Raw genomic sequence first — 13,438 nt, 5'->3', positions numbered from 1 at the left:
CTGTAAGTTACAAAGCTGATTTGAGAGTGGATTTGTGTCCCAAGTACTGAATAGCTAGGACTCTATCTCTGAGGCAACCCTGGCCTGCACAGAAAGAACACCTCAAATGAGAAAAGGCTCTGTGCCATTGCATTTCTTTCTAAAGATTCATTATAAACTTCTTTAACTGCTACTTTGGCTAGCAGAACCTTATCATTTCATTACCGGCCACTCTACTGACCAAAACGAAGATTGGGGCTGGTCAGATTGAAATTCCTGGCCAATGCAGTTTGACCATGAAATGTTATCAGTGCTGACTGTGATAATGAGGTACAGCCAGACAGACCTAAGCTTTATTGACACATTTGTTTACAAAGGGTTTTCCCAATGGGACTTGACTTCCTTACTCAGAACAGTAATATAAGTTGAGTCCGATTTAAATTTCCACCTGAAACAACACCCAAGGGACTACTTTGCATCTGTGATCTTATTGCTTCCCATGGTTCCTTGGGTCTCCTCACTCTGTTTATCCAGAAACAAGTCCAGCTGAGACATTAGCTCCTTCACAAAGTCTTTCTTAACCTGCTCAGTGCAGGCCATTTTCCATATATTTCCACTGCACCTTGTGGTGGTCTCAGTCAGCGGATTTATCAGAGTTCAGTACAATTCAACAAGTATTCAATGGATGCCTCTGAGGCACCGTTCTGGGCACTTGGGAACCACAGTGAACAAATCAAAGATGCCTGCCCTTGTGAGAAATCTAGCAAGCAACCAACCATAATCAATGAGTCCATTTTATAGCATGTTACGCTGCTAAGTGCTGTGGAAAAAGAAAATGTGGAGTGTGTTCAAGAGGGTGGGGCAGCCCGGACTGCAGTATTAATTCACGTGGTCAAGGGAGGCTTGCTTCAGTGAGCACACGAGCAAAGACCCGAAGGAGGTGAGGGAGTTAAGTCTGCAGATCCTGGAGGCGGTTTTCTGGAAGAGGGAAGAGATAGGGCAAAGACGCTTAGGCAGGAGCATGTCTGGTGAGATTAAGAAACAGCCAGGAGGCTAGTGAGTCTGGAGGAAGTGCCCAGAAGGGAGTAGGAGGGGAAGAGAGGGGTGAAGTGGTGAGCATCCATTGTGCAGGGCCAGGGGAGGAGGGGAACACTGCAAAGACTTCGGCTTTCACTCTGAGTGAGAGCCACAGCTACTGCTGGGTTTCAGGTAGAGGAGGGACGGAGAGCTGCCTTAGCCTTGCAAGATTTGTTCAGGCCACTGTGCTGACGACAGAACTGTAGTAGGGCCAAGACAAAAGCAGAAAAACCTGTTGGGGGTGATTATAGGTGAAAGATGATGATGCCTTAGGCTAGAGAAGCAGCAGTGGAGGAAGACAGATGGGAGCCAGGTTCTGGATTTAGAGTCTTGGTGGGGTTGGAGGGGTGTAACAAACAGAGGAGAGCCAAAAGTGACTCCAGGGATTGTGTTCTGAGCGACTCTTACAATGGGGAAGACCATGGAAGCAGCAGGTTAGGATGTGACATGCAGGAATTCAGGAAAGAATGTGAATTTGGTTGTCGCCTGAGAATGCCCTCTGGACTCTTTCTGGAAAGACAAAGCAAGTGCAAGGAGGGTCCGTGCCAGTGGTTGGTGAGAAAATCTGGGATTTGGCAGATGAGACGTTTTAGGAATGCTGCATTTCTCATTTCCAACACTTGATATCACAGAAAACATTGCGAGAAAAAAACACGGAAATCAACGTCTCTGAGTCAAAAAGTGATTTCAACGAACTAGACTCTGAACATGCGAGAGTTCCTCTTTATATGTGGCCTGAGAATGGAACATGGTTTTTAAAATCTGTCCAAATAAGTCTAAAATCTTTCGATATGTAGAAAATAATTTTGACGGTAAGAAATTATCATGTAACAGTTTAATCGGCAGTTTTTTAATTCGAGACACAAAACTACCCTTTATCTGGATGCAATGAATATGATGGTAAGAATATCTAATACTAATCACTCCCAATGGGTCAGGGACCCAGCGCTAAGGGAGATCCATGGATCTTCTCGTTCTTCCTCATAACAACCCAGGGATGTAGTTACCATCCTCAACCCTGCCCTTTGTAGAGAAAGCTCGAAATCGTGAAGAAAACTAGTATGTTTCCTGTATACCCCAAACAGTCTTTGTACTTTGCCATTTTTTTCTTGGAAAAAATCCTCGGCCTCTTATTTAATAAATCCTCACCTTTAAGAATTTTAAGAACACAATCTTTAGCACAAATCTTCCATGCCTCCCTCTCTATTCCACTCAGCTCTCTGATTCTAGTCTCTTGTGTTCTTTGTTTCCGGTGTTGAGTTTGGTTCACTCTGCTCAGGTCAATAACCAGGCACAGAAGGAGGTGCTGGACGAGAGCAATGAGTAAGACTCTGTCCCCAGCCTGGAGGCACTTAGAGTCTATCTGGTTGGGCAGATTACTGCCTGAATGGGTGATACACTTCCTACCACAAGAGGTACCACTTCACTTTCTGACAGTGAAGCCACAACTAGGACAAGCCCTCATGGAAAGAAAGAGAGGGTGTTTTTTAAGTTCCTTTGGCTTCATGCTGTGCTATGGGTAATTCCAGTAAACATTCCCGGACTGCAGCAAGCCGCTTAAGGAGTGTTTTGATCATAAGTCTTTTCACACTTTGCATCACGAAGGCCACAAGAGCAAACGCTGTCTAATCTTGGACTGACAATGACAGAGTAGGTCATATAAAAGCGAAACTAATAGTATGTCAATTACAGCTCAATTAAAAACAAAACAAAAAAAGTCCTGAAAATGATTCAGTTCTGCCTTCCTGGAACAAGTATGAGAAACTCTGACACACAAATAGAAAAGCATTCTACTGGTTCATCTCAAAACCACAGTTACAAAAACGATTTAGCAACTGTGCCATAGAATAGAAATGAGTAACATTTACAGGGTGTTAGAGAGTAACATATTAGATGATAACACCTGCAGATTCATTAGATGAAGCTACACAAGGTAATTGTACTGGGAGGCAGGGGGGTGTTGTCCATCCTGGAAGAAAATCAGTCTAGATAGGAAAACTCCATGAACCTAGAATGAGAAGCCATCCTGTCAAGAGCCAGGGCTTAGAGCACACCAAGTTCAATTCCATTTCACTGATGTTTATAACCCTCATTTGTAGTTTGAGAATAGATCACTAAGGGACTTCTCATTTTATTATTATTTTTAAATTTATTTTTGAGAGAGAGAGCACGCACAGGGGAGGAGCAGGGGGGGACGGAGGGTCCAAAGTAGGCTCACGCTGTCAGCACAGAGCCCGACTTGGGGCTCGAACCCATAAACTGTGAGATCATGGCCTGAGCAGAAATCAGATGCTTAACCAACTGAGTCACTCAGGCGCCCCTAAGGGACCTCCTAGTTTAAGAGGATCTCAGAACTGTGAAGATATTCATTCCAACCGACGGATTAGGACGAAACAAAGTTGTTTTTCTGACCTGCAAATGCACAACGCTAATGATATAAAATCCGCTTGTGCACGTGTGTCCTCCTCAAAGTTCTGTTGGCAAGAAGATATTTCCTAAAAGAAGCAACACTGTGGTTGATGCAGTGTGCAGAAACATACACTAAATCATCATTGACAAGTCCCTAAAAAAAAAAAAAAAATATGTCAAATACTGAAATATAAGAATTTAGCTGACAAGACCAGATTCCTTGCTAAGTCTGCACAGAGCAGGGACACTAGCAATCATGACATTGAAATTTTTAAGGGTTCTTATTCTCATTTGCTGCCTGGAGATGTGTATGGGTTAAAAGATTTATTCCCTCCTTCTCTATCACCCTTGCACACTCAAATAAAAATACTCTTTAAATTCCTTGTAAAAGGGGGGAGAGTGGGGAGGGATTTCAAACGTGGGTGGGAGGAGCTTTTGAAAATGGACAGCACCCCTTCCCCCCGGTATCATCTTTGGATGCTATTGGTAGAAATGTGTTGTGTGAGAAAAAGAAACTTGAGAGCCCCTCACTAAACACCAGACCACAAAGGTCAAATACCTCGATATGGTTAGTTTTAGGAGAACCACTGACTCCTCTCTCAGAAGCTAACCAGGTTTTGACAGCCTTTCACTGTGCAGAGATGCGATGCCCCTCGGGGCATGGTTTAAACCTCTATATCCTCTACCTGAGTGTAGGTAGTAACAATTCCTGTTTGGACATGAGTCGGCTGTGTTGTTTTCCAGTGTCACCAAGACAACATCCATGACTAACCCACAACTGACAGAGCCCAGAAGTGTTTTATCAAGACACATGTGAACTTCAGCGTTAAAATCGACAGAATTACTGACCACTTCATCATTTTCGCTCATATATTGAAAAGAAATGTCACTATTCTGGAGAAGAGATGTGCTCTGGTATTTCTGAGGTGCATCCTATGATAAATTGTATTTTACTTAATCACAGGGAAGCATCAAGTTTTTGAAGCCCCCAAAGACAGTTAGTATGGACGTTTTCTTTGTTTCCTGTGAATAGGCACCCGTAGCGTGAGCATAAAGCCCGAAGGAAAGAAGCAAGAACCTAACGAACTAGTTAAAAAGGCAAGAGAATCCCCATCTTTTTATATTAGTGCTAATATCTAAGGTATTTGACTGTTAACATGAGAGCAGCGCAGACAAAATGCAGAATTTGGATAGGACTGCATAAAGTAAGCTTGTTATCCTTAGAAAGTCAAATGTCTTCACCTCGGGCCTGCTGATGCTGTTTTCCCACGGTTTCTTGGAAAACACAACTGTTTTCTTTGGGTTCTTTCCAGGTGCTTTACTGAGGGGCCAAGATGGATGAGAAGGAGGTTGTCGCAAATAAGTTGTCACAGAAGAACAGGGAGAGCTGACCTCAATATGCTTCTGTTCTTTCTACATAAAATTCTCTGAGTATAATGTGGAGGGGGCAGGACAGTCAGAAGTATAGCATGGTCATTTGCTGATTGTCCTAGGGCAGCATTTCTAAATATTTTCATCCTAGAGCTTTACTTTTATCCCCTCAATCAGTGTTTCTAACACTGTGGTGAAGGACCAAATTTTCTGAATTTCCAATCCAATGCAGGTGTTTGTAAAAGAGGGTAGGAATGATTTACTAGAAGAAATTTAAAAACCAAGAATATAAGACATAACCTCCACATTTTGCATTATTGATTTCAATAGACATACACTACTCTGTTGAGTTGCTAATGTTAAAGTATTTTTTTAAGTTTATTTATGTATTTTGAGAGAGAGAAAGAGAGGGAAAGTGGGAGGGGCAGGGAGAGAGGGAGGGAGAGAGAGAATCCCAACCAGGCTCCACACTGTCGGCACAGAGCCCGTCGCGGGGCTCAATCCCACAAACTGTGAGATCACGACCTCAGCTGAAATCAAGAGTCAGTCACTCAAATTGACTGAGCCACCCAGGTGCCCTGCTAGTAACGTTTATAATAGCTTACTCTTAATTTCTTTTCTGACCTTGTGGCAGACAGGTTAACAAAAATTCCCAACTACAGTTTGAGAGGAAGCGCCCAATCCCACACAACACAAACACAGGATGCGTGCACATCAGAGGCACAAACACACAAGACACGGTTGAGGTAAACTATCCACTTAACAAGTAATTTAAATTTGTATTCCAAAAATTTCACACGAGAAAGTTTTCGAAACATTACAATTTTTCAAAGAGACTGCTTACCTCACCGCTCTGTCTTCTCGTGCCCACCCAGAGAGGCCGGCATCTAGCTGTCAAACCTGTCACAAAGCTACCAGTGCCAGTTTCCAACCCCCTCCCTCCCCCAACCTGACCTTCTGCCTGAAGCTCTCTTCCTCCTTCTCACAGATGCTGTCCTGGTATTCCCTTTGCCTCTCTCCACTGCAGGGGTTTCCTTTCGGATAGATTTTATCACCATTCAAAATATCTGCTAATCCTGCCCTGGGGTGAATTATACTTCCTTACCCCCTTGATGGCCTAGGCCTTGACTTGTGACGTTCCTCTCTATGGAAGGACTGTACATCTCCGCCATGTTAAACTCAGAAGTGACCATGTGACTTACTTTGGCCAATGGCATGTGTCGCTCCAAGGTGGAAGTGTAAGATCTACTACCTCTTTCTCTCTTTTCCGTCTGCCGCAAGACTAGCCATAATGTCCCAGATAGAGGACTCCATCAGCCTCCGCCCCACTAAGGTGACAACAGAACTACCTGATGAACACAATGGGTGAGTACAAGTTCAACTTTGTTGGAGACTTTTCCTGTTGGTTGTGACTGCGTCATAACCTAAGCTGACAGATACTCACTTGTTTCCCGGATCTTCTTTATTGGTTTACATTTGGATGATGCATATTTTCTAATAGTTTCCTAAGAAAGTGTGAAAACCTGACAAGTCTAAAAACACAATACTGTATTTGAAATACTTTTCCCTCAAGATTAGGAAAAGCATTGATACATTGTCTTCGAGCTTCCGATGATGCTGTTGAGAAGGCTGGTGCCATTCTCATTTCTAGTCCTCTGTAGGAAACTTCAGTCCCTCCCGGAGGCTTTTACTATCTCTTTTGTTTTTATAAACCGGCATTCTAAAATTGTATGGTTGCGGCGCCTGGGTGGCTCAGTCGGTTAGGCGTCCGACTTCGGCCCAGGTCGTGATCTCACAGTTCATGGTTTCCAGTCCTGAGTTTGAGCCCCATGACAGGCTCTGTGCTGACAGCTCGGAGCCTGGAGCCTGCTTCGGATTCTGTGTCTCCCTCTCTCTCTGCCCCTCCCCCACTCACACTCTGTCTCACTCTCTCAAAAATAAATAAAAACTGTTAAAGCTTTTAAAAATTGTATGGTCATGTGCTCAGACGTGGCCTTTTTGCATCTCTTTCAATCTTCATGCTCATGTTTTTCAAATTCAGGAAAGCATCTTTGATAATTTTTCCCCTTAAGATCATCTTTTACTTCTCCCCCCCCCCTTTTTTTTTTTTGAATCTAGTTTTATTGGGCGCCTGATGACTTAGTTGGTTAAGCATCTGACTCTTGATTTCGGCTCAGGTCATGATCTCACGGTTTGTGAGATTGAGCCCCACATCAGCTTGGGCTCGCACTGACACGCGGAGCCTACTTGGGATTTTCTTTCTCTCTGCCCCTCCCCTGCTAGCACTCTCTCTCTCTCTCAAAATAAATATACTTAAAAAAGAAAAAAAGAATCTAGCCTTATCAAAGCTATACATGTTCATAGTTTGAATAGTTCACAGCCTTCTCACTGAATATTTACCCTTCCCTAGAGATAGTCACTGTGAATTTTTTTAGCTAATTCTTTGGAATTGACCTCCATATCTCTACACACACACACACACACACACACACACACACACACACACACACACATTTAATTTTAGAGAGAGAGACAGAGTGCAAGCAGGGGAAAGGGGCAAAGGGAGAGAGAGAATCTTAAGCAGGTTCCACACTCAGCCTGGAGCCCAATGCGGGGCTCAAACACACAACCCTGTGATCATGACCTGAGTTGAAATCAGGAGTCAAGACACTCAACCAACTGACCCACCCCGGCGCCCCCTACACATATTTCAATTGTGGTAACTTGGTATTTCTGCTTTAGGCATTATTCACTTTGCATTATGGAAATGAGGGTTTATTTTTCTCCCTCTCTGCATGGCCACTACATACATGCTCTTTCATTATATATAACTTTAATTAGATTAATAATTAGTGGTTATATTTTTAGAGCCTTGTATTCCAGTTCTATTTGAGCTGTATAATAGGCTATAATTAATTTTCCTCCTCTTCCCAACTTTTTGTCTTTCCTGGAGTTAATAATTGCATTGTTCTTGTCACTTAGTGGTTGTCTTAAGCACATTATCACTCATTCAAAACTCTCCATCACTTTAACTCTCAGCTCAATATATCAGACATAGCAGGTTTTCTGTTTGGTTGGTTAGTTGGCTGAGTAGTTTGTTGGTTCCTCTGTTTCATGCTGAACAATTTCTTTAAATTCACTGGTGTGCCCCCAAATGGAGGTCCCTTTTCTGCATTTCTCAAGATAGGACAGAATATACTTTAGATAGTGGTTTGTTAGCTGGACTTATAACTTAAAATATTTAGCCAAATGTTCTGTAGGCCTTCCTTTGTACTCTTTTCCTGGGCTCTGTAAATGGGATGTATTAGGTATGACCTCTAATCCCTGAAACCTTCTGGATTTCTATAGGACAAATTACTTCCTTCTTATTGATATCCCCCCTGCCCCCCCCCCGCCCCCCCCCCCCATTGCGGGCACTCAGATGTCAGCTTCCATCTTCCATCTGTTACTTTTCTTCCATCTATCCCATCTTCTAAACATGTGTGGATTCTCTCAACTCCTATGGTTTCCTTTCTTGTTCTTTTCTGTCCTTAGGGAGCAGAATTAATTTAGTATTGCCAATATAACAAATCACCGCAAACTTAAGGCTCAAAACGCAACTGTATTATCTTACAGTTCTGAAGGTCTGAAGTCTAAAAGCAGTCTTAGTGGGCTAAAATCAAGGTGGTGGCAAGGCTCCGTTCCTTCTGAACACTATAGGGAAGGATCTGTTTCTTTGCCTTTTCTATCTCCTAGAGGTTTCCGTATTCCTTGGCTTGTGACCTCACCATCTATCTTCAAAACAGAACCTCTTTAAATTTTTTTTTCTCTCTCTCTGACTCAAACTCTCCCACCTTCCTTTTGCCCTTATAAGGATCTTTGTGATTACACCCATATAATCCAAACTAATCTTCCCCTTCTCAAAATCTTTTAACTTTATTACATCTGCAAAGTCTCTCTTGCCATGTAAGCTACTATATTCACAGGTTTCAGGAAGAAAGACATGAGTGTCTGGGGGTGGGGTGGCATTATTCTGTTTATACCACAAGGGTTCATACTTTTCTTATTCTGGTCCTGTGGAGTGTCAGGGAAGAGCAGAGCACAAAGCATGTGTTTAATCATCTTATTTGATCAGGAGCCCAGATAGTATGTGTCCTGGTTCAAATCTCTCAAACTTCTCTCATATCTCTGAAATAGATATAAGTAACGAGAACATAACAATAGAAATAACCAAATATCACTAAAGCCGTCAATGCATATATAAGATTAGGATAGGCTTGAGAATGTTTTCATAAACCCCGAGTGCCACTGTCTGGGAGAGAAGCTAGCAGAGTGGAAATGGAAAGGAAATGAGTAAAATGTAAAAAACAGAACCAAGGGGAGGGGAGAAAAGGTTCGTGGAGGAGGTACGTATGATAAGATTATGGAATATGGCTGTCACTCAATAATGTGGGTGCTACCTAGGGCCTAGTAGACACAGATCAGAGATGGGAATAGGAAGACAACATTATATATGAAAAAAAGAAAGCTACAGTTATAATTGGAAGCCCTAGGGGCACCTGGGTGGCTCAGTGGTTGAGCATCCAACTTGGGCTCAGGCCCTGATCTCAGGGTTGGTGAGTTCAAGCCCCGCATCAGGTGCTGTGCTGACAGCTCAGAGCCTGGAGCCTGCTTCGGATTCTGTGTCTCCCTCTCTCTCTGCCCCTACCCTGTTAGCTCTCTCTCTTTCTCTCTCTCTCAAAAATAAACATTAAGGGGCGCCTGGGTGGCGCAGTCGGTTAAGCGTCCGACTTCAGCCAGGTCACGATCTCGCGGTCTGTGAGTTCGAGCCCCACGTCAGGCTCTGGGCTGATGGCTCAGAGCCTGGAGCCTGTTTCCGATTCTGTGTCTCCCTCTCTCTCTGCCCCTCCCCCGTTCATGCTCTGTCTCTCTCTGTCCCCAAAATAAAAAAACGTTGAAAAAAAAAATAAAAAAATAAAAAAATAAATAAACATTAAAAAAAAATTAGAATTGGAAGCTCTAAATCCAAACTCCATCTTCAAATTTACAGTTTTATCTTGTTCAAGTAAACCAGCTATCTTGGATATATAGGTGAGGAAACTGAAACTCAGGGAAGTTATCTCAGCTTAAATTAGTATACCTATGTGAAAGACCCTAGTGAGACATCACATAGCAGTTGAATGATAGTTGAATCTGAGTCAGAAAGAAACACCAACTGGAAACTAGCATTATGGCATAGACAAAGATAGCATGAAAACCCAAAAGCTAAAAGGCAGATGAAAAGAAAATTATCTTTGCCATCTCAGGCTAGATGAACTTGCTTCGCCATAAGAAAACTCACCTTGATGCATGGATATAGTATTCTATATTCATTTTTATTCATTCAGCACAATTTTACTGAACCCCTCCAATGTGAAAAACATCATGCTAGGCATATTGCAATGAATAAGGCAGATGTAATCTCTACCCTCATAGAGATTATAGTGCAGCAAGGAACTAGACAATTCAATCATGACAAGTAAGTGTGATAGGCACTTTGATGGAAACAAAACCAGAGGCGCTTAAACCAGACCGGGGTGTTGGTATGGTGGGGAGAACGGTTAGGACGAACTCGCCGCTAATGATATACCCTTCCCAGCTCAGCTAAAGAGTAGGAGCCAATGAAGCAAAGAGAGAAGGGAGTGGTTTGGCAGAGTGTTTCAGGGAGCTTACTCTTTGCCTAGGAAGCATGATATCTTAGAAGCTAGTTGGCCTGATTCTTGTGGCATGGATGAAAGTCGCAATAGGCTGATGTCGGCGGCGGGGGGGGGGGGGGGGGGGCGGGAAGTGTTTGGGTTACGATGGTACTTTCAGAATGGTAAAATTACAATGAAGAAACCATAATGACTTTGCATTCCTTCCAATGCAGAGTCTCTCCCCACTGTTCCCTCTACAACCAGGCAGTGGAGCGCAGTGGTTAAGAGCAAAGCTCTCAAGCCAGACTGTCTGGGTTCACGTTCTGACCTTGCCACTTACTAGCTCTAAGACCTCAGAGACATTTCTTCACCCTTCTGTGCTTCAGCTCGCTCATCTATAAAATGTTCCTAATGTTAATATTCTCCTCATTGGGTTATTGTGAGGATTAAATTAATTCATACAGCCAAAGTGTATAGAACAGCCCTTGGCACAAAGTAAGCACTCAATAAATCTTCACTTGTTACCACTACTGACCTCAAATGCCAACCACCGGCCCTCTGGCAATTTCTAGGAGGAGAAGAGGCCATTGACTTTGTTTACATGGTATTGTGTTCAGTCACAGGAAGCTGAGAATGCAGCAGTACTGGAAGCTTACCATTTAGTCCTCAAAATAGAAATTAAAAGTAACCAGAATCTTGCTGGCCAGATCCCCCGTTCTGACTCTGGGACATGAAAAATCAGAAAGCTTCAAAGAGGTCCTCATCTCTTTCAGGTTATATAGAACCAAGACAGAGATGGCAGAGAGGGTGGCCGTGCTGAAATCAAGCCCCACAAGAAGGCAGTACCTTGGGGAACCATCATGGTTCCGGCTGCAATACGGAAACTCAATTATCTTTAGACGCATCCAGAGGTGATCAGGCCGAAGGGGATCTGTTTTGCCAACCAACGCCAGGAGATTAGTATTAGATCCTGAATTTCAACAGCACTCAGTCAAATATTTGAACACCAGCTGTATATAAGACACCGTTCTGGACGCTAAGGACACAGCAGTGAAAAAAGAGACAAAAGCCCCTGCCCCAGAGGGGTTAGATGGACAATAAACACAATCAGTGAGTTAAGTAGACAGCACACCAGAAAGTGGTAGGTGCCATGGAGAAAAATTAAGTGGCAAAGGGAGATTAGGACAGCAAAAGAAGAGAGGCGGGGTGTAGGGTAAACAATTTTTATCAGGGTTGTAAGGGAAGGCTTCACAGAAATGGGGACATGTGAGCAAAGACCTGAGGAGATAAGAAAGACGTGGAAATGTCTGGAAGGAGCATTCCAAGCAATTGCACAGTCCCTGAGGAGAGAGTGTATCCAAGATATTTGAGGAACGGCAAGGTGGCCAACATGACCAAACAGAAAAGTAAGGGGAAGAATATCAGAGAGCGAGGGCAGGGAGGTAATGGGGCTTGTAGGCTAATTGTAAGAATCATGGCTTCCACTCTGAGTGAGATGGGGACCTGTGGGAGAATTTTGGACAGTGATGGCATGGTCTGCTTCACGTTTTAAAAGGATGGCTCTGACTGCTATGTTGAGAATCGAATGAAATTAAGGATGACTGATACAAAATCATAGTCAAAGCTGACAGTGGTGGCATCAGAGAAGATGGGAAGAGGGGCCATATATTTTGAAGAAAGGGTAACAGGATTTAATGACAGGATTTGGACACGGGGTGTAAAAGTCGCTGAGTCAGCCTCTGCGATGGGAATGATGGTGTTGCCGTTAACTGAGATGGAGAAGGTTGTAGGGAGAGGTTTTTGAGGGGAGAGGAGATCTGGAGTTCAGTTTTGATATAACAGAATGGAGAGGTCCATCGAACATCCAAGTAGAGATGCTGAGGTACTTGGTTATACAAGTCTGGGTCTGAAACTAGGGAGTTGTGAGCTTACTTGTATCTAATGCAATAAGATTGAAGGAGATCACCAAGGGAGAGAGTACAAGAACAAAAGAAGTTCAAGGACAGAGTCCTGAGGCATTCCAACACTAAGAGGTCAGTGAGCAAAGGAAACTGAGAACAGTGACCAGTAGTGTAGGACAAAAACCAGAAGAACATAGTGTCCTGGAAGCCAAGTGAAGAAAGTATTACAGGGAGGGGGGAGACGGATCACCTGTGCTGAAGGCTGCTGACAGATCAAGAGAGACCAAGACTTAAAAACAGGTCACTGGATTAAGTAACATGGAGAGCAGTCGGGTGGAATGCTGGGGGGCAAGAGCTAGATGGAGTGGATTTAACAGAAAATAAGAGAAAGGAAACTGGGACAGTGAACATAGAACCCTTTCAAGGGTATTTACGGTAGAGAGAGAGGAAAAAAAGAGAAGAAAAGGAAAGAAAAAAGTGCAACAGTAGCTGGAGGAGGAAGTGAAGTTACGAGTTGTTTTGTTGTTGTTGTTGTTGTTCTTTAAGATTAATTATAGGGGCACCTCAGTCAGTTACATGTCCAACTTTGGCTCAGGTCATGAGCTCACCACTCATGAGTGTGAACCCCGCGTCGGGCTTTGTGCTGACAGCTCAGAGCCTGGAGCCTGCTTCAGATTCTCTCTCTGCCCCTCCCCGCCCTCAAAAATATATACACATTCACTTTTTTTTAAAAAAAAGATTAATTTTAAGAAGCAATGTATTAATTTACATGGAGAACTATAACTGGTAAACAGACCAGGAATAGTTGTAACAGTTCAGCACTTCCTCTTCTTTGTCGGAAAACTATCTGGAAAGTATGATGAAAATCACAAGATGACTTCGTGAGCATTGATAACTTGCACTGACTCCAACTATGAAGAGCCTCAGCATCCCTCTACACTGCAGGGGAAGAACTCGGTAGATCATAAGCCTGCATTGACTGGGCAAGGAACCTCTCCCACTTCAAGTCCCACTTCAGGTGAACATGAACCCTGCTTTGTGTAAAAC

This window comes from Lynx rufus, unplaced genomic scaffold (assembly GCF_022079265.1).
Source record: "Lynx rufus isolate CCGP_SWC_20201006 ecotype Redwood Valley unplaced genomic scaffold, mLynRuf1.p SCAF_2, whole genome shotgun sequence".
Classification (NCBI taxonomy): domain Eukaryota; kingdom Metazoa; phylum Chordata; class Mammalia; order Carnivora; family Felidae; genus Lynx; species Lynx rufus.
Note: the sequence above shows the minus strand (reverse complement) of the source record.